This window comes from Hermetia illucens, chromosome 7 (assembly GCF_905115235.1).
Source record: "Hermetia illucens chromosome 7, iHerIll2.2.curated.20191125, whole genome shotgun sequence".
Classification (NCBI taxonomy): Eukaryota; Metazoa; Arthropoda; class Insecta; order Diptera; family Stratiomyidae; genus Hermetia; species Hermetia illucens.
This window is the reverse complement of record NC_051855.1, coordinates 6206681-6228452: the sequence shown is the minus strand read 5'-3', so window position 1 is coordinate 6228452 and position 21772 is coordinate 6206681. Positions and strand designations below refer to the sequence as shown.

At 48.2% G+C, this 21772-nt stretch overlaps 1 long non-coding RNA gene across 1 annotated transcript in view; it reads right to left on the bottom strand.

Annotated features, from left to right (window-relative positions):
- Nucleotides 1-21772, bottom strand: part of LOC119660908 — a 286152-nt gene that overhangs the window by 28852 nt on the left and 235528 nt on the right. Inside the window, exon 2 of the long non-coding RNA XR_005250496.1 lies at nucleotides 16846-16939. This is a non-coding gene — a long non-coding RNA (uncharacterized LOC119660908). The remainder of the gene's footprint in view (nucleotides 1-16845; nucleotides 16940-21772) is intronic.

The window sequence follows — 21772 nt, the reverse complement described above, 5'->3', positions numbered from 1 at the left end:
ATCACCTGACTCAGCGCATCTATCTGAGACCTACCCGAAGATCCCTAGCTAGGCCTGGCTCACCAAAGCAATAACATGCTCCTCAGGGGGCTAGCTAGACTTTTAGGTAAACTATAAATACAAACTTGGCAAATCTAGCTAGGACCACGCTGGCCCACTTGATAATTTCCAAGCCGGGTAAACATAAAGAATTTCGAGCCCCTAAACCTGTCAGTCACTATCAAACACCATGAACCTGCAACTCGAGTATGGGTTCGTATTTTTGTAGTTCTAGTATTATACTTCAGTAATCTTACATCTAACCACCAGATATTTCTGGTAAATTAGACGGTATTACTCCGAAATTTCAGCACAGAAACATGCCTTCCATTGATGTCTCCTGGTCCCATCCTATATGCCATATAATCAGTTAATCGCGTCGCGCCAACTCAAATGATAAATTATATTTGACCGACTACGAATCCGATCAAACATACGCATGGACACTTCTGTAAATTCAAATACCACCTGGGAAACCTAAACCCTCCGGCCTGGCAGACTGATATACAATTTCGATCTTATCACCTTTTTTTGTGTGTTTACTTTTCTGGATTTCCTAATCCTCTCTTGCCGGATGAATTTGAATAGATAAAAATTAATATGCAGATTGTAAATAAATGAATGATGGAATTAATAAGAAGGGGAGAAGGGGATTTACCCAATTTCAATCTGAGGGAAGTAGGTAATTAACGGAAAAAATAAGAGACCATAAAAAAAAACCTTTTTGTACAAACACCTGGACTTCAACTTTATCGAAATCGTTTTGATAAAACCATGACTAAGATATCGCTTCCCCCTTTACATTGACTCTGACTTTTTGGCATTGATATACTTCCAAGAATTGTGGGGCTAATTTCTTCTCCGTATAATTGTAGATATCTTGATTGATTCCAAGAAGGATACTCCAGAATTCGCCCTTAGTCGGTTTTTCAGAATCTGCAACAAGATGTTACCTAAAAATTATCAAATTTTTATAGTTTATCGATGAGAAGGGCATTGGAAAGTGGTTAGCACTTCAATTTAGACACTTAATTTTTGGGGGTATGCCCCCCCCCCCCCCCCCCCCCCAATCGATTACCAATCGATAATTATATCGGCACACTGGTCGAAAGTGACAGTGAATAGGTCATACGCTAAGGAAAGATGGAGCCCATCTTGCTAGTGCAGGACGAGATGGTCGTCAAATTTTAAAGAACAGAAGTTAAAAAGAAGGAGAGAAACGTAGGATGCCACAAAATGTCATAATTTTCGCAGCGACCCGAAAAAGACAACAAGAAGGTTCGCTGTGTGTTCGCGGCAACCCGTAGAAGTCAACGCAGTAGATGCCCAGGGAACCACCCAAACCAAAATTTGGTGAGATCATGCTCCTTAATGTAAGGGGGGCGGGGGTTTCCCTTGCAAATTACTAAAAATTATAGTAATGTACTATTATTAAATTTAATTGAGCAGGCATCCGTATGGAGGGTATTTCGGAGCCTAGGCACCATACAGTGGCAGCCTCCTGATTTTTTTCAGATTTTTTGGTTGGGTAGTTTCTGAGAACGAGTTCGTTAAAAAAATGGTCACTTTCAACCCCCCTCACTCCCCACCTTACCAACAAATGTCAAATCGAAATCCAGCTTCGAAAAGTACTAATCGAAACCTTTAATTTGATACCCCACATGACTATATTTCATGAAAAAAAATTTAGACCCTCCTTTTGCATGTATGGGGACCCCCCCTTAAATTCGACTCACTGTATGCTTGGGCGTTCACAGTTCCCATCTTTCTTCCAAATTTGGTGTCAATCGCTATAACCGTTTCCGAGAAAAATGCGTGTGCGTGGACAGACAGACAGACGGACAGACGGACAGTCGGACAGTCGGACAGACGGACAGACGGACAGACGGACAGTTTAATAGAAGCTTTCGCGCAGATGGACATGGTTTTGGCTAACGAAGGTGCTGTAAACACCTTCCAGAAAGGGGGGTCAGGCTCAGTTGTAGACCTGGCCTTTGTCAGTCCTTCGCTGGCACGTGGTATGTCCTGGTGCGTCAGCGAACGCTACACCCACAGCGATCACCAGGCAGTTTTCTTTAAGACATGTGTCGAACCTCAGGGCAAAGAGCTATCATGCCCGAAACCGAAAAAGATTTCAGGCTGGTCTGCAAAATCTTTGGATGAGCAGGGCTTCTTAGAGGTGTGGTTAGATCAACCTGATAAAGCAGGCGCCTCTATGGAAAGAGCTGTCCATCTGGCTCAATGCATCGCCAAAGCATGTGACGCGTCCATGCCTAGGAGGTGCGCATTTCCCCGTAGAAGACCAAACTACTGGTGGAATGATGAACTGACCGGCCTTCGATCAGCCTGCCACCGAGCCAGAAGAGCAGCTCAGAGGGCGGTAGGTAGAGTCGATCAGGTGCAGAAAGAGTGCGCCTACAAGGCAGCCCGCAAAACCCTCAAACTCGCCATCCAGCGAAGCAAGAGGAAATGCTTTAAGGAGCTCTGCTCAGAAGTGGACGTAAATCCGTGGGGGAGAGCTTATGGAATCGTGATGGGACGATTTAGAGGCCGTTCGTCTCCGCAGATCACGTGCCCCACCCTCTTGTTTAAAATCATCCAAGGGTTATTCCCCCAGCAAGAGGAGAGCACCGGCACATTCCAACCACCTCTGAATGTGACGGCAATCCCGCCAGTCACCAGAGACCTGGAGACCTCCTGGAGATCTGCGGCAGAATAGGAGACAATAAAGCACCGGGTCTGGACGGAGTACCGAATAAGGCCCTTAAGCTTGCCGTGAAATCCAGGCCGGACATGTTCGCTGAGTTGTTCGAAGCGTGCATGTCCGAGGGATATTTCCAGCGGTATGGAAGCGGCAGAAGTTGGTGCTTCTGCCTAAGCCTGGTAAACCTCCAGGTGAACCATCCTCATACCGACCCATACGTCTTTTGGACACGGTGGGCAAAATGCTAGAGCGGGTAATCTATAATAGATTACTCCCGGTAGTTGAGGGCCAAGGCGGTCTTTCAGATCGGCAGTATGGGTTCCGTAAAGCCAGATCAACCGTTGATGCCATCAAATTGGTTACTGGCTTGGCCGAAGATGCAATCCACGGAAAGAGTAGTACCAGCAAATATTGCGTGGTAGTAACTCTGGACGTGAAAAATGCATTCAATTCGGCCAATTGGAATCTAATCCGGAAGTCCCTAGCGAAGGTTGGTATTCCCGCCCATCTCGCCGGAATTGTCGATAGTTATTTAACTGAAAGGAGGCTCTGGTACGACACTGATGACGGACCGCAGGAGCACGTCGTTTCCGCGGGTGTCCCACAGGGCTCCATATTGGGCCCACTACTGTGGAACATCATGTACAACGATGTACTTAATCTTCCCCTTCCGGAGGAAGCCACAGTGGTGGGTTACGCTGACGACATTGCACTGATTGTTGTCGCAAAGCATCTTGAAGATGCGGAGTTATACTCAAGCGAGGCAATCAGTGCTGTCAAATGCTGGTTAGAGAGCTCTGGTGTGACACTTGCGGAGACCATCGTAGCCAGGTCCGACCTTGGTATCAAGTTCGCCAATGAGGTATTCGACAAGGATAGGGGTAAGAAGGGGAGTGGTAGGGGATGCGCGGCAGGCTACATCTACTATCGGGAGGGATTCGGAGGAAGGAGGAGTAACATAGACTGACGAAAAGTAGCGGCAGAGTAAATCACAAGATAGTTGGGGGGAGTTAGCTGAGAAGCCAGAGGATTTAATGGACGGAGGGGATGACTGGGCAGGGCAGCGGGAGTTGCGAATGTGGGACCAGAAAGGCTTCTGATTTGCGCGCTTTAGTGAGCCTTCCACGCTGGACAAATATTCGTGTCTGGACTTACGTATTAAGGATTTGACCGAGGAACGAAGGGATTTGAAAAAAACTAAGTCAGCAACGTTTCTTGAAGGCAGGAACTTCTGTTTTTGACGTAGTTTTTTTGTGGATTTCAGTGGTGAACTAGACGGGGTAAGAGCGTAAGCACTTAGGAGAGAAGGGAACGTAACAAGGAAGAAGATCAGATAAAATGGTATAGAAAGTGTTGAGTGCTTGGTCACATGTAAATGGAGGGAGCAGAGGGACCCAGTTGATTGACGCCAGGGCTAAGTTCAGATCTTCGAAGTTCGCCTTACGAAAGTTGAACTTGGTAGGCTTGCAAGCGACAGGAGAGTGGAGTCGGGATATCTGAACATCGAACTCGAGAGCAGGATGATAGGCGTCAGGAGCACCGTAAGACGGAGCATGAAGGGATTGGGAAAGATAACGTACAGGAAGGTTAGAGAGGACAAGGTCAAGAGTGCGATCTAAGTGGTTTCTAGAAAGGTTAAATTGGAGGGCCCCACAGGTGTACATGAAATTGGATAGAGGAAGGGAAGGGTGGGTCGAGTTATTAGGGAGGGAGGGAAGGCCAGGAGTAACGGGCCAGGAGAGTATAGGAAGATTAAATTCACCATAGAGGATGAAAGGAAGTGGGGGAAACAAAACGGTTAGGGCCTCTGATAATCTGTCGAAGACATCCTCGTACAGAGAAGGCGGGCTTAGACAGGGAAAATATACACACGATATGATAAAGGGACATACGTTTGGCGGAAGGATACGTATGGTAACAGAATCGTAGGAAGAGGAGGAGGAGGAAAAGACGATTTCGACACGGAGAGGGGACTTAACAGCTATTAGGGCACCTCCGCCAGTTGTCTTGCCAAGCGCAACGCAGTCTCTGCCACAATGATAGACAGAGTAACCTTCGAGGAGCTCAGAATCTAAAATTCTGTTATCCTGCCAGGTTTCAGAAATGCAGATGACATGATGTTGGAATGCTAAGGCAGACAGTTTGAAATCCGACAGCTTGGTCCTTAGACCGCTTACATTTTGATAAAATAGCGTATAGTTATTGGAATCATTCAAGTTTGGCGAGGCAGGCGGGCGGGCCGGAAATTTTCACGAAGCTTAGACCTCTGATAAGGCTTAACGAAGACCCCCTGTGGCCAAAAGGAGGATTGGACGATAGCATCGAAGTCATGGGGATATGTCACTTTGAAGGAAGCTATCACTCGGTCAGGAGAGCCATCCTTCGTCAGCTTCACACAGGAAAGGGGTGACAAAGTTGAGTTGCTTTTGCTTCTGATATAGGCCAGAATTTCGTCGGGCGTAGTGGAGTACGCTAGCCTTGAAACGAACAGCTGTTTCGGTGCCTCCATGCAGTAATACAATAGGTGATCAGAGAATATATGAGAAAGGATATGACATATGGATGGGAGCCCTTCGCCAAAGACTTTTCTTCAACATATAGTTCGACGTCATCTTACGGACTGTGCTCCCTTCACTAATTAAAGTTAACATCAAATGTTCCACACACTCCCCTCTTTCCTATCACTCGAAAACCTGGATATAACTCTCAAATGAATTCCAGTTGAAGATATACCTGAAAGAGATTTCATAGTTTTACGTCGTTCAATAAACCTCTTGCATCAGCTTTCAACATTGAAACGTGTGTCAAAGATTTTATGCATTTTTCATGATCCTCGCGCATCCAGACCAGAGTACGAAAAAAAGATACAAATTTTGCCTAACACAACTAACCAAGATAGCAGAAGCAGATGGCGAGAAAAATGCATCCAAGATAATATAACAAGCGCACGATTCATGATGAGGGAGAAAAAGGATAAGACTCCATACGATAATCATGTTAATAACCATAACAGTAACAGTATCGTAAATGGGATCGTAAAATTATTAGTCAGAAGGAAAAAGAAAAGAAAAACCCCCAAATGAAACGGACGGAAGCGAAAAAGGATGAGCATTTTTTTATTATTTTGTGTCCTGGACTATAAGTTCATGGAGTCACCGATGGTAACGTTTTCTGTATGTTTACTATCAGCCGTTGGATGCACGTAAATAATCATTTTATTTAACGCAAATTGTCTAGAATTGATAAAAGTTGTTTAGAAATACAAATTGGTTAGGAATTTAGATTACTTATAGTGAGTACTGAATGAGTAGCGTGGAAAATCTGGATTTAAAACCTATGCCATAGCTGCACGAGTAACACTGTTTTGGCGTAGGAGCCCAGTAGCATGGTTCCTCCAACTCGAGGCCCAATTCGCTTTGGCCAACCTCACAATGAACGCATTCGTTTCCAACCCGCACTGGTCGCTAGATGAGGAGACAGTTGAGCTTCTCTAGGACGTTCTTGAGGACGCTCTTATAAGAGACTAGAAGGTCCTGGGGGTTTAACGTGAGTACCTGCCGTGAAGGCACGGATTGATTTTGGGACCACAATCAGAGCCCCGCCATGCAAGCACAGCGGTCCTGGTTTATACTGAGTGCAGGCTCAGCATTCATACCAGTGGATGCGAGGCCTATCTAACACCTCTGCCGGCACCCGAGTTATACAGCGCAACTCCACGCTTGAGCTCCGAGGAGCTCTGCCCGCGATGTAGGCATAACCACAACCACCATGAAACTCCCACTAGGGAGCCAACCGCAAATAACCTGGCCGAGAGCACATCCTCCAGGATTTCTCCTGGAGCATATGCTCTCAGAAGACCATCCCGGTTCCCATTGTACCAGATAACCTCCGGTGAGGCTTCGTGGCAGAGCCACTTTAGATGAGTTCCTTGCAGACTCGGGTCTGATCGCCCTCCTCGAGTACGTGGGGACGGAATATAAGAGACTAGAGGAGGAGCTCATAGCGCCTGTCAGTAAGTCAGATGGCTAAACTTAACCTGACCTTCCTGACACAGCTAACGCTAAGTGACCGTTCGCCAAGCCAACTGCAGGGCGAAATGAAGCAGTTGGGTAGTGACAAAGTTGGCACCGAGCTGTTACAGTCTTTATGAGTGTAGAGATTTCCGGAGAGTACACAATCCATCCTGACATGTGGGGATACGGGGTCTCTAAACACGTTAGCCGTCACCACGGACAAAATTCATGAGGTCCACGTGCGATGGGGTGATGAGGTGTCTCGCAACACATCGAGCTAAGTGGCTCAGTTGTAGCAGATGGTGGCAGCATTAACAGCTACCATCTCAGAGTTGGCAGGGATCGTCAGTTCTTCGGCAAGTACTGGGGCATGGTGGCAACAGCGTAGGTTCGCCGAAAAGACTAAGGAATGTACCAGCGTCTCCACTTTCTGACCTAAAAATCCAGACTTGCTGGGAGCTTCGACGACTGCTACCTGAAATGCAGCATCACGTCGACTCACAATCTGCGACCCTTTGAGCCGATGCAACTGGTCGATGCAGGCGCTAAATATACCGTAATCGTTGAAACTCGCAGTAGCAAATTCTTCGTCGATCCGCACCTATGCCTACAAGCAGGTAGACTTGGGTTTAGGACTTCAACAAGCGCTTTCTTGAAACCTCATTATTGTGCATCTTAGGCGCGGATTGCCTGTGCCACTATGAATTGGTAGTGCATTTACATAAAGGGTCCCTCATCGACCCCACAACTTCCCTTAGTTCATCAGGAAAAGTTTCATTCAGTTCACCCAGCATTCTTTCCATCGTTTTTGAAGACAAAAATACCACAATATTGCTATCGAGGCCGTTTGAGACCACCAAGTAACTCCTGGTGGATCCTACACTTTTGGCATTTCCTCAGCAAGATGCAACCTACTTGTATTCGTCCATGACTCAGACATTGCCGTAGGAGCTGCTTTTCACCAAAAAGTGAATCAAATCTAACAGCCGTTAAGCTTCTTCTCCAAACAGCTGAATCCCGCTCAACGGAAATACAGCACCTATGATGGTGAGTCATAAGCCGCGTACCTTGCAATTACATATACCCGGTATTCACAGGGTTCACGGACCATAAGCCATTCACTTTTGCTTTGAAACAGAAGTCCCACAAAGCGTCCCATCCCCTAACTTCGGGACTTTATCAGCCAGTTCCCTTCCGACATCCAATACCTGTCTGGAACAGATAACGTAGTTGCTGACGCTTTGTCACGTGTTGCAGTGGTCAAGATCCCGTCACCGTCGATTTTCCGGCAATCGTCGAGGCACAGAAAGACGACGCAGTTTTTCAGAGGTGGATGAGGAACCCAACCCAACCCAAATACGAATATAGGGAGTTTCCTATCTTTGGCTGAACATTCAGTCTATACTGCGACACCTCAAACAAGGGACTAAGGCCATATATTCCGATGGATTTTCGAAAGGAAGTAGGATGCTGTTCACGATCTAACGCATCCAGGTATTCAGACCACGAATCGGTTAGTCACCGTAAAGCATTTCTGGTCACCGGTGAACAATGACATTAATTCTTGGGCCGAAGAGTGCATCACATGCAGAAGTGTATGTGAGGAAAGAGGTAGGCGTGCTCCCTTAGTCCACCAAGCGTTTCCACACAATCCACCTCAATATCATTGACCCTTTGCGTGACCCTTTGCGAGACTCGTACGGTTTCAGGTATTGCATCACAACCATCGATAGATTCACACGGTGGCTTGAGGCGATATCTCTGAAAGACATTATTGCAGAATCTTGTACAGGGGTCCTCTATGGAGAATGGATTTCACGCTTTGGTGTGCCGACAAGTATAATCACCGACCAGGGAATGCAGTTTCAGTCTACCTTTTCTCACAGTTGGGTAAACCCCATCGGACAGCCACATAACCCCCCCCCCCCCCCCTCAATGGGATGCTCGAAAGGTGGCACAGGACGCTGAAGGCCGCTATAATAGCCTAAGATGGCCCCTCTTGGTCGCAGCTCCTTCCATTCGTTCCACTTGTCTCCGAACAGCCAATTGCTTAGAATTTACTACAAGTCGCGCGGAGCTGGTACATGGGGAGAATCTTAGACTTCCCAGCGACCCTATTCTCGACATCAGGTCTGGACTCAACACTACCGGTTTGTTGTGTCCGCTCAGCGACATAATGCCGAAGCTGAAGCCACTACCTGAAAATTGTAGCTAACATGCCCAGGGATCTCGGATCCTGTATGCATGTCCTCACTAGGACGAACGCCCCTCGAGAACCGCCGCAGGCAACTTACGAGGGCCTCTTCCAAGCCCTCGAGGTCCATACAAGCCTCAATACTAGGGATTCGGTTAAGAGAATCTCCTTGGCTCGGCTGAGGCCCTTCTTCCAGGAAAAAAGCGCAACCAGGCGGAGAGACGCGCGACGCGTCCAATTTGACTTGTGACAATCCAACGAGAAAACTGCAGCGTCGAAGAAAGGAGGAGGGATGGATAGGTTCAGTCTAAATGGCTGTACGCTAGGAGGTAGCTGAGGAAAGTGCAGGAACTTTGCAGTCTTGCAGATTACTCACTGAAGAAGCTATCACCACACCTGGCAATTAGGTATAAAATGCAAAATCAAAAATAAGGAGAAGAAGAATTTTAAGGTTCGGTATGGATAACCGGTGGAAGTAGTCTGACTAGATGACGGGGTCAGATTCCCGTAATATACAACACAGCGTCGAAACCGCTAATCCTGGGGCAGTAAGACGTCTAGGCGCCATGATTACCAGGAGCATTACTCCGCCTGCAGCAGCTGTTTCGTCACAATATGTGATGCCCAATACAGCACTGAGGAAATGAATCTCATCCCCATCCGCTACTACTAAGAAATAATGGCGGGGCGGATACAATATCTTATCGCCGCTTGCTGCAACAGAGATTCGTCGAGCGTTTCCCGCAAAACGTGCACGTGACTGTACAGTGAGTCACAGACCAGTACTGCTACGTTATTCGCAGCGACACAATTTTCTCCACTGTCCAGTTGAAGTTTCCGCTGAAGTTCGGGACGAATTCGAAAAAGCGTGTATAGAAATCTCAGAAATGGGGGTATCCCTATATATGTATATTTCAAATTACGTATAAGAATTATGCAAACTCTTGGTTTTTCAAAAGAGGAGTCCCAAATTAGCTGCATGGTTTCTCCTTACAGGCCGCGAATCGACTCCCGGTACACCCAGGTCTCCTGAGCTAGCACTATTCCAATGTTCTCCTTAGAACTTGCATTTACAATCACCGCAGATGCAGCTTTCGCATGGTGGAGGTTTATCTGGGCTATATTAGTGCTGGTCATTGGCTCCGTTATTGTTTCAAGCTCTTCTCCATTGTTGGAGTATCGCCCTCCGCTTCCGCCATGGCATTTTTCTGCGCGTCGCTGTCTATGCTGAACCCAAGAAGTACTAGGTCTAGGTCGTCCAGCTTCTGCTCTACACTGGGCAGCAGGCCTACTTCCCTGGTTAATCCAGTCCTTTTCGCCTCTACGGCTTTCAAGACTTCTTCGGCGACCTCGATACGCTTTTCACCCGGTGTCTCCTCCGAGGTGTTTTTCTACGGCTTTTCCATGTGCACATGCGCGGGTATTCTGACAAATCGATAATTGATATGGCAACTCCGACGTTCGATTGTCTCCAGGGATCGGTCATCTACCCCGATCGTGAGGAGTTTACCCTTTCCCTCCACCTTGCTTCTGAAAATTCCATAATCGCGTATGCAGATCATCATTCTGAGTCATTAGGAGGCCCATGAGATCTTCCGTCTCTATTCTTGCGGCTTTTGGGAGGAAAACTGTCACCATGTGTGCTCCTGGTATATCATCCCCAGGAGATGTTGACAATTCTGCCCCATCGCAGCCTGGCAATTTAGGAGCTATGGTCTTAAGTCACTGTGCAGTGTCTTCCGTCGCGCAGTTCACCAGTATATGACCTGGTGGTATACCGGTGAACGCAAGTTTCACAGTCCATCCCTTGCACATCTCCCTGACGACAAATTCTTCGATGGTTTCCTGCTCCTCACGAGTGAGTATTTGCTCGGGAAACATTTTTGGCAGTACGGCCAGTTGAATGCCTTTGACCGCTTTAGCATAGCTAATAGTGGTTTTCCTGATTCCTGCCGTCACCTTCTGCCCCCCTGGGTTCAGGTTTGGATTTTTTGGGAGCATTCCCCTCAATTTCTGCTGCTCTCCGCTTTCTTGGCTCCGGTCAAGATGGCTTAGGTCTATCCTGAGCTTTCTTAAGGGCCCCTTCTGGTTTCAGGCCTTCTTTCAGGTAGCGGAGGTACCATTTAGTTAGTTAATTACCTGCGCCGTCTGACGTCTGGTGCATTTATCTCAGACCTGCTTTTGCTAGTCCTTGCTTTTTGAGCAGTGGTGTTTGTTGGTTGTTGTCCTTGCAGTATACCAATTTTCACCTTTTTTTTGGGTAGGGTAGGTGAATGCATTTACGTTCACAGTATTGGACTCCCGATTCGGTACGACGTCGGGCTGCCAACTAAACACCACCCCCCCACAGAGCTAGCCTGGAACCGTTTGTCACATTACTTCGGGCTAGTCCCCGAACTCTCCCGCTTTGTGGAGCCTTCAAATCAGGGAATTCCTTTCACCAACGGGAGGGTAGAGGAGGAAGGGAACTGTCAGTTCAAGAAACCCCCTGCCATCCGGCTCCTCCACCGGTCGAGTTCTACCTTCTTAGCAACGAGAAGGGCCCGAACGTAATGGGCAACACGGTTCCACCTGTCAGCAGTCCTCAGAATCTCTTCGACAATGTTGTCTGGAGAGAGATCCCCTGTGTTTAAATAGAGCTGCTGACGAACCCCATCCCACCTTCCACAAGAAAAAAAAGTGTGTTGGGCATCGTCCATAACTCCATTGCAAAACACACAATCCGGAGAACGCGCCATTCCAATCTTGTGCAGGTAAGACTGAAAACTTCCATGCCCACTTAAAAATTGGGTAAGGAAATAGTCAATCTCACCATGCTTCCGATTCAGCCACTCACCTAAGTTGCCGATGAGCCGCGCAGTCCATCTGCCTCTAGTTTCATTTTGCCAAGAGAGCTGCCACTCGTCTAGAGTGTGTTGCCGTTCTTCGCGAGCAACCACCTCCCTTGGCTCATCTCCCTTGCGCTTGTATATGGCCTGACGCTCCCTAGCAAGAAGGGCAAGGGGGATAACTCCCGCGATCACCATCACGGCCGGTTCAGAGACTGTGCGGCACGCAGACGCCACCCGCAAAACTGCCCGTCCCTGTACTTGCGCGAGGCGTCTATGATATACCTCCTTGTTAAGAGCGCCAGCCCATACCTCTGCGCCGTAGAGCAGGACAGACTGCGTTGAGCTCATCAGGAGACGTCGCCTACTAGACGTAGGACCCCCAATGTTTGCCATTAGCCTACTTAACGCCGAAACTTCATCCGCAGCCTTGTTCGCTGCTGCTTGGATTTGCTCAGAAAAGCTCATCTTTGAGTCAAGAGTCAACCCGAGGTACTTTACCGCTGATTTTGACTCGATTATCGACTCGCTGAACGATATGGGACGCAGGGTCGGAATTCTCTTTTTAGTCAGGATGACTACTTCGGTTTTTTCCAGTGCAAAGTTGAAACCATGAGTAGTCATCGATCCGCTTACCCGTCGCACCAATATGCCGAGTCTGCTTTGCGCTTGTTCGATAGTGCGTCCAGCAATAAGCGCTGCGACATCATCTGCGTAGCCGACCAGGTGCGACTCTTCTGGCATGTCGAGTTTAAGCAGACTGTCATAGGTAGCGTTCCAGAGGTCCGGCCCTAGGATGGATCCCTGTGCTACCCCCGACGTGACCTCCATCCACCTTTCACAGAGCAGGGAGCGGTTCCTCAGATAGTCCCTTAAAATCCGTAAGAGATAGTTCGGCACGTTGAAGGTATTGTCTAGTGTGCCTAGAATGTCTTTCCATCTTACGGAATTGAAGGCGTTTCTGACGTCAAGCGTTACGAGGAGCACCACCCGTCGAGTTCGGCGGCTATGTGCCTCTGCTCGTCGAACGGCGTCCAAGACTAGCATGACAGCACCAATTGTCGATCTCCCTGCCCTAAAACCAAACTGCCGGGGAGATAAATCTCCGGCAGCACGTATAGCTTCAGCAAGTCTACTTCTGATGAGCTTTTCGAGCACTTTCCCAGCAGTATCAAGCATACATAGTGGGCGGTATGAAGACGGCAGTTCGGGATCGCCTTTCCCTTTAGGGATCAGCGCAAGCCTCGCAACTTTCCAACGAGCAGGGAACATGCCCTCCTTCAGGCAAGCGTTGAATGCGCCGAGCAGTAGGTCTGGCCGGTGTTGGAATACCAGTTTGTGTACCTCTGCTGGAATACCATCGGGTCCTGGCGCCTTCTTGTTTTTCATGGAGAGGACTGCCTGTTCCAACTCTTTTATAGAGAAAAGTGGACAGTCCTCTGCGCTCTCCGCGCCGATGTCACCATCCCATACGGGGTGTGCAGGGAAAAGTGCCCTCACAATACGGTCAATGTGCTCGGCCTTAAGTGAACAGGGTTTCCGCAGAGCCCCGATTTTTCGGGTTACAAGTTTGTAACCGAGTCCCTACGGATCCCCATTCACCTCGTCGATCAGATCTTGCCAGCAGCGAGCTTTGCTCTTGTTTATTACGCTGTGGAGTTTCCTTTTGGCTGATTTGTACTCCATCATTATGGTACATGACTCCCGGTCGCCTAGACGTTGTGTTAAGCGGCGGAGCCTGTGACACTCCTTCCGGAGCTCTGCGATTTCCACTGTCCACCAATACATGGAAATTTGCCGCTCCTCGATGTCTTCCTGGGCATGAACGCTCCGCAGACCGTCGTTATCAGGTTCATAACTGAATTTACGATAGTGTCAGATTCGGCGCCACCGCCCCCAGGAGTACCCTCCACCGTGGCCCCACCTGTTTCCAGAGTTTCGACAAACTTCCCGGTGTTCACTTTCGCGACGTTCCATACACAGAAAGATCGCTGGGGTGGCGCACACCGATAGTTTGTGTCCACCACTTCGAAAGCAATGTATTGGTGGTCACTTGCCGAAAAGTTTTCCAGAACCCGCCACCCGTCCACCAGCGACACCAGTGATTCTGATGCGAAGGTTATGCCTGGAATGCTTCCTTCGCAGCCCGGGCGCCGGAACGTTGGGGTGGATCCGGTGTTTAGAACTACCAGTCCTGTTCTTTCCAGAATTCGTTTCCCTTTGAAATCTGTGTAAGGCATGCCTCATTCAAGTGCCCTAGCATTGAAGTCACTCCCGACCAGGATCCGCCCATCCGTGCTTAAGATAGCGTCCTCCAAAACATCAAGCCTCCGACGAAAGTCCGGCATCGTCTCATTCGGCGTAAGATAGGCCCTAAAAACCGTTATCCCTGAAGACCGAATCCAGACAAAGCCGTCCCCTCGGCCTTGGGCAAGAACCCCCAGGAGAGTGCCGTCCCCAACCCAGATGGCAGCGGTACCTGATATGTCTGGGTGCGATGAAACTGGGCCCTTGTTTCGGTACAGCTCACTGATGAGTACTAAATCAGCTTTGGTCTCCGCAGCGAACTGCGCTAGCAACTCGTGAGCGGTTGCACTCCGGTGCATATTGATTTGTAGGATGCGAATCATGTTGACCGTATCCTAGCTCTTTCCAGTTCTGCTCTGAAAACTGGACACCGCCCCGATACCGCAGTGTGCGGAATGCTCTCATCAGTCGCGCCACGGTCCCTGCATAGGACGCAGCTTTCCTTTTCATTGCAGCTGTTTGCTTTATGGCCTGCCTGATCGCATTTACGGCATGTTGCCCTTCTGTCAGGTCCCCGACAGTTTGTAGATGTGTGCTCATAATCCAAACATCTGTAACATTTGGTTGGGGCGGCCCGAATTCGTATCCTACACACTACCCAACCAATTCTTATTTTCCCGCTGTTTAGAAGCTTCCTCGCGTATTGCTCGGCAACTTCCACCACAGCGAGTTTTTGGCTTCGGGAGTTTGCGGAGGTGATACCAATCCGGACATTGGTTACCTCCGGGCATTCGCGTTTGATGGTCTCTTCTACCTCGTTCTTTTCCGTGAAACAGTCAAGATCTCGGATTTCTAAGGCACACGTGGATTCTAGGCTAGAAACCAAAGCTTTTTCTCCTAGAAGCCCCTTGACTGCTTCACAGAACGTGACTTTGTTTATAGTCTTCGGAGCTAGTTCGACTAAGACTCCACCACCCTTCGTTTTACGTATGGAAGACACCTCCGCTCCGTTGTCTTCGGGTTTGATTTTGTAACGGATTTCGCTGAGGACTTCTGCAAAAGTCTTGCCTTCCGTCGGCTTAATAACCAAAGCTGGCGGTCTAGTCCTCCTTCGTCTCTCCACCTTTTCTTTTGGCACTCCGTCCTTCATGTCCGCCTTAGTTTTAGGCAAAGGTTTTTCTGATGGCGCGACGTGTTGTTGTCTTTTGATCCTCTTCGCCTTCTTCTTTTCAGCCCTGGAGAGTACCTGAGTGAAGTCTCCTTCAGATGTCCCTTCCTCCTTTCGTTTTTTACTAAGTTCGCTCTGCAATGGGCTGTCAACGATCCGCTTGGTACTCGTGGTGTTCTCCTCGGGAAGCGCGGTTATTTCTGCTTCCTGCGGATTTTGTCTTACTTTCCATGTTCGCCTATAGTATGAAATCCTGTCCAGGAGCTCTTCCAGTTCTATTAGCCCGTTTTTCACCCCCTTGCCGACGTTTTTCTGGAGGAACGTCGAAGATTGCATGTGTTTCACAACTGCCGTCTTTCCTCTTCAGCTTGCGCCAGAGTAATCGACAGTCCTCCCACTCGGCTTATATTCGAAACCATTTTATTAGTTTCGGCAGTTTCCACTGTGCCTCTTTCCCCAATTATAGCATTGTGCGGTATGGTCTAGGTTCCTATCTGTGTTGTAGGTGTCGCATCGCTTTCTGGGTCTTTCTCTCCGTCTGCACGTCCCGATGTCTCGTCGGGTATTCCAGCCCTTGTTGCGTCCTTCGCTGAGCGCTGGGGCGAACGGCGCATTTTCGTGCTGCGAATAAACGCAGCCAGCTCACTCTCCATTTCCACTATCTCCTCGTTTCGTTCGTTTTTATTCTCCATTTGAGTTACTTACCAGCGCATCGTGTGCAAGGGAGCGGGCCGCAATAGTCAGGAACGGGTATACCCTCGGGGACACAGCCCCTACCCCAATTCCCTGAGGCCTGACCTACGCTTAGCTGATCCCGGAATTCACGGACGGATCAGCGCTCGCTCGAGGCAACGCGTTCTACTAACACCGGTTCAATGCACACTACCCGACCAGGGTCCCGAAGGGGCTGGCTCCTGATACACGCCACAACTACCACCTTGGCAGAGCTAGGCTCACATCACCCCGTCGACGTCGACAGGGAGTTGTCGACGGCTCCGGAGACTCCCAGTGTGTCCCGGCGTGTATCGGTCATTAGAAGTTCGCTCTTCACCGAGAAACTTTCTCGAGGCCACTACCTAGGACGCAAGTATTATGCCAGCTAGGGGGTCAGAACTTCTTGCTCGGGCACCTCGGAGACACCACTCCCCGTATCGTAAACGACCCATAAAGGATCGTTGACGATCCCTGAGGACCAATTTTGACCTTGGATCCACTGCTTGACGTCAAAACTTGTCCTTTCTTGGTCGTAATCACCTAGCTCTCAGTATTTCTGAGATGTGCCTTCGCCTAGTTAGAGTACTCTTCCAGTTTACAAGATCTTGGAGCGAAATCCTTTGATGGCTCCCAAAAGTTTCTTCCAGAATGTCAAGATTTTTTATTGCGATACAGATACGGCTGAAATGACTAAACCTTGTAATGCTCTATGGTCTCCCGAATTAACAATTTCATCTCAATTAAAATCATTTCTTTAAACTAACAATACAGAATCAAAGTGCCTCCCTCATGGCTATCGCCATCCATCCATCATCGATTTTGTTGCCTCTCGCTGCAAGTATAATAACTACTTGCAAGCGTCACTCATTAATCCCCCTTAAAACCATCTCTGAATACTATCCGATTACTAATCTATCTAAAAAAGTAAATACACATACCTCTGAGATGTTGCGTGGTGGCGATATAACATACGCGACATTGTCATAAAGTCGAGGCCCTAAAGAAGAACGGAACCTACCACACCCGGAGTCTCTGAAAGAGAATCATATTTTTTAAAAATTCAGAAGAAATAAAAAAAAAATCAAAGAAAAATCAAAGCCAAATGAATAATAAATAAAAAAAATAAAAATAAGAAAAGTTGAAAGAAAAAAGAATTGAATGGAAAAAATCGAATCATTAATTATCGCTTTCCGCCTACACCCGGTACCAACAACAGAAAGAACACAACGTCCAGGCTATTCTGTGTGTTCACCTTTTCGAGATGAGATGAGATGGAATTTCTTAGGATGTTGCTAGTGCTGGAGCTGATGCTGTTGCTGTTGCTGTTGCTGTTGTTGTTATTGTATTTTTTCGCTTTGTTTGTTTTTGTTAGGCTCTTTTTACTCTTGATCCTCACAGATCTCACTCAGGTGTGTTTAATACCTGCATATGTAATAAATAAAATTCCATCTCACATATTTTTCAACGGAATCATCATGATCGTCGTCGTCACCGTCTTGGTCGCCTTAGTCGTCAAGAGACGCCGATGAGATAATATTAAGAAGGTGAATTTAAAAAATTAAAATTAAATAAGATCGGGGCAGGGACCAGGGACCAGGGACCAGGGCATCAGAATAACAGACTTATACCCATGCTATGATGGCTACAATAATAACGTAACGACGAAATTTCCAACGAGGAACAGAACACACGACTAATAAGACCTCGATTGATATTATTGTTAATTAATAGTGTCTGCTTGGGCCTCAAGATCACTCTTTTATCCCACTTGCGATACATATTTTAACTGGTGGAATTGTTGGTGTTGTTGCTGGTCCCTCCACTGCTGGTCCATTCCGTTCTAACCGGAGTTGAACTGTGTGCCGGCAACGACTGGAACATGGCCGGAAGACGCGATTTTTGAATTGAGGCCTCCAAAGTTAGTAGAAAAAAGAGCATATCGTGATCTAGAGGCCTGATTTGTCTAGAAGCAATCCAGGGAGAACGAACGGAGCCAGGATGCTATGGAATGAGCAATGGAAAACCCTAGAAAGTTATTGCCCAGGATTGGTTTGACTCCGATGCAAAAGTGCAACCGGCCAGTGAACATGCATATTGCCATGCATCCTACGAAAATTTTCGAACCCTGAGCCACCATAATGTTCGAGTTCTTGCAAATTATTCATTGCAGGGCTGCCGGTATGACCTCCCAGTACTATCGTTGTATCTTATTCTAGAAAGATACCCCTGATGAAGCCTGACCCACGAGACTACTATCAAAAGCCATAGTCCCACCAACACTGGTCAAACCCGCACTGATTGTCGCACAATATACCCAGTCTGTGATTGAGGATTTTAACTGCTTGGGGGCCGCGGCGGGACGCAAGGTGCAGTATTTTTAATCGTTACTTGGATAATTAATTTTATGATCGGAGGATTGAATAAAAAAAAATCTACATACAACCCATAAAAACCGACACCTTTAATCCTATCCACTCCATAGGTAGGTAGGCATTCACGCCGGCCAAGTCGAGAGGGAAGTGAAGTGAAGGACGGGAAAGGATGTAGGCTTATAATGCATTCTCCTGGTTTCCTGGGTAGTTCACCTTTTAGGTTTGCTTACGAGAGTTAGGTTATTTCAGATGATTCTTGTTATTTTTTCTACGGTGTCGTTGTGGTTAATTTGTGTCCCGGAATGTATACTCGGATGAAATGAGCTTGCACCTCGCACCATATGCCTCTGAATGTGACCGTTGGTGATCACACCTCGTCATCATTTGCCGTAGCGTCGCTGGTCAACTCATTATTTTCAGGTCTCGTCATAATCTCAGTACCAATATCATCATGATTCGTATGGTAATTGTTATCATGTCATTGTTGGTATGGTTTGAAAACGGATTTTGGGCAGAAGAGGCTATGTCGGTCTTTTGTTCATACGACTATGATTTCTGAAATTAGTTGGGTGGATGACAAGCGAAGATAGAGTATGTCATGTCATAGGATTTTTGTAAATTTTTAGAAAAAAGACCCCATTAATTTTTTTCCGGTATTTTCGAACGACATATTCGCCCAGGACCCAAAGCCGTAGTTTCCTTGTGGGAGAGGAGAGGGGGGGGGGGGGGGGTGGTCAAAATCACCCAGGATCCAAAGCCGTAGTTTCCTTGTTGGAGAGGAGAGGGGGGAGGGGGTGGTCACAATCGCCCAGGACCCAAAGCCATAGTTTCCTTGTGGGAGAGGAGAGGGGGGGGGGTGGTCAAAATCACCCAGGACCCAAAGCCGTAGTTTCCTTCTGGGAGAGGAGAGGGGGGGGAGAGGATGGTTAAAATCGCCCAGGACCCAAAGCCGTAGTTTCCTTGTGGGAAAGGAGAGGGGGGGAGGGGGTGGTCAAAATCACCCAGGACCCAAAGCCGTAGTTTCCTTGTGGGAGAGGAGAGGGGGGGAGGGGGTGGTCAAAATCGCCCAGGACCCAAAGCCGTAGTTTCCTTGTGGGAGAGGAGATGGGGGAGGGGTTGGTCAAAATCACCCAGGACCCAAAGCCATAGTTTCCTTGTGGGAGAGGAGAGGGGGGGGGGAGAGGATGGTCAAAATCGCCCAGGACCCAAAGCCGTAGTTTCCTTGTGGGAGAGGAGATGGGGGAGGGGTTGGTCAAAATCACCTAGGACCCAAAGCCGTAGTTTTCTTGTGCGAGAGGAGAGGGGGGAGGGGTAGGTCAAAATCACCCAGGACCCAAAGCCGTAGTTTTCTTGTGCGAGAGGAGAGGGGGGAGGGGTTGGTCAAAATCACCCAGGACCCAAAGCCGTAGTTTTCTTGTGCGAGAGGAGAGGGGGGAGGGGGTGGTCAAAAGCGCCCAGGACCCAAAGCCATAGTTTCCTTGTGGGAGAGGAGAGGGGGGGGGAGAGGATGGTCAAAATCGCCCAGGACCCAAAGCCGTAGTTTCCTTGTGGGAGAGGAGATGGGGGAGGGGTTGGTCAAAATCACCTAGGACCCAAAGCCGTAGTTTTCTTGTGCGAGAGGAGAGGGGGGAGGGGGTGGTCAAAAGCGCCCAGGACCCAAAGCCATAGTTTCCTTGTGGGAGAGGAGAGGGGGGAGGGGTTGGTCAAAATCACCCAGGACCCAAAGCCGTAGTTTTCTTGTGCGAGAGGAGAGGGGGGAGGGGGTGGTCAAAATCGCCCAGGACCCAAAGCCGTAGTTTCCTTGTGGGAGAGGAGAGGGGGGGAGGGGGTGGTCAAAATCGCCCAGGACGCAAAGCCGTAGTTTCCTTGTGGCAGAGGAGAGGGGGTAGAGGGTGGTCAAAACCGCCCAGGAACCAAAGCCGTAGTTTCCTTGTGGGTGAGGAGAGGGGGGAGAGGGTGGTCAAAATCACCCAGGACCCAAAGCCGTAGTTTTCTTGTGTGAGAGGAGAGGGGGGAGGGGGTGGTCAAAATCGCCCAGGACCCAAAGCCGTAGTTTCCTTGTGGGAGAGGAGATGGGGGAGGGGTTGGTCAAAATCACCCAGGACCCAAAGCCGTAGTTTTCTTGTGCGAGAGGAGAGGGGGGAGGGGGTGGTCAAAAGCGCCCAGGACCCAAAGCCATAGTTTCCTTGTGGAAGAGGAGAAGTGGGGGGAGAGAATGGTCAAAATCACCCAGGACCCAAAGCCGCAGTTTCCTTGTGGGAGAGGAGAGGGCGGAGGGGGTGGTCAAAATCGCCCAGGACGCAAAGCCGTAGTTTCCTTGTGGCAGAGGAGAGGGGGTAGAGGGTGGTCAAAACCGCCCAGGACCCAAAGCCGTAGTTTCCTTGTGGGAGAGGAGAGGGGGGAGAGGGTGGTCACAATCGCCCAGGACCCAAAGCCGTAGTTTCCTTGACGTTACTGGGAGAGAGACTTTCAAAAAGTTCGTTAGATTGTGCAACTCGGAGGGAGCCCGCATAATCTTCAGCCCAGATCCACATTTCCGCTCTACAACCTTGTCCAACTGTATATTTTCTATGGAGACTGCTGAAAGGGCCCAAATTCTTTTTAAGGATTTGGATTTAAAACCTAATTAAAAACGGTTTTTTAAGAAATTCCATGCATACAGCAACAAACCGTGGTGGGGGGGGGGGGCGGTCTCCCTCCATACAATCAAGGACAGAGTAGAAAAATTCTTTCACTAAATCAGGCCAGCGTACCTCGAGGATACTATGCAGACAGATGTTGACAAAGGTTGAAAGCTTTTAAGTGACAGCAGGGCTCAATTTTCATGTACTATTACCACACAGTGGACCAAGAAGAACACCAGCATAGAACATAGAGATAACTGTATTTCAGATTTTTGACAATAGTGCCGTCATTAAAGCTTTCAACTTCCGAATTCTTTCAGTCAAGACCGACTGCTATGAAATTTGGGGTGGAATTATGTAGTTATGTAGAGTATGAATAAGAAACAAAAGTCTGACTTCTATCAAACCTCATTTTGAAGGTCTCCTCAAGAAATTTGAAAGAGGTTTAGATCAACCTCCACTAAAAACGACTGGTTTTGTGTTATTTGACTTTGCAAATATTAATTTTTTTTTAGACATTACGAATTTACGTTTGACGAACTAAAACTGCAAACTAACAGTATGTCAGGCTTGTTGTGTAGAATATGGCGATCAGTTAGAGCTTACCGGTCTCAATGCATGCTGTAAGCAGAACTATCCAGTACTACCTGCGGCTTATATCGGTAAACCGGACATGTTCTCGTGATCACCCCATGCTTGTGTGCAAGGTTTTGCTGGATCACCTAACATACAGCATTATGCCTGGTGGTATGTTGCACCGGTGCCATAACAGTGCAGCCAGAAATCAGATGGTCTAACGTTTCTAACGCCGAACTACACATTCTGCACTGGTCGTTCTCCACCCGCTGTTTTATTATGAGTTTTTTATA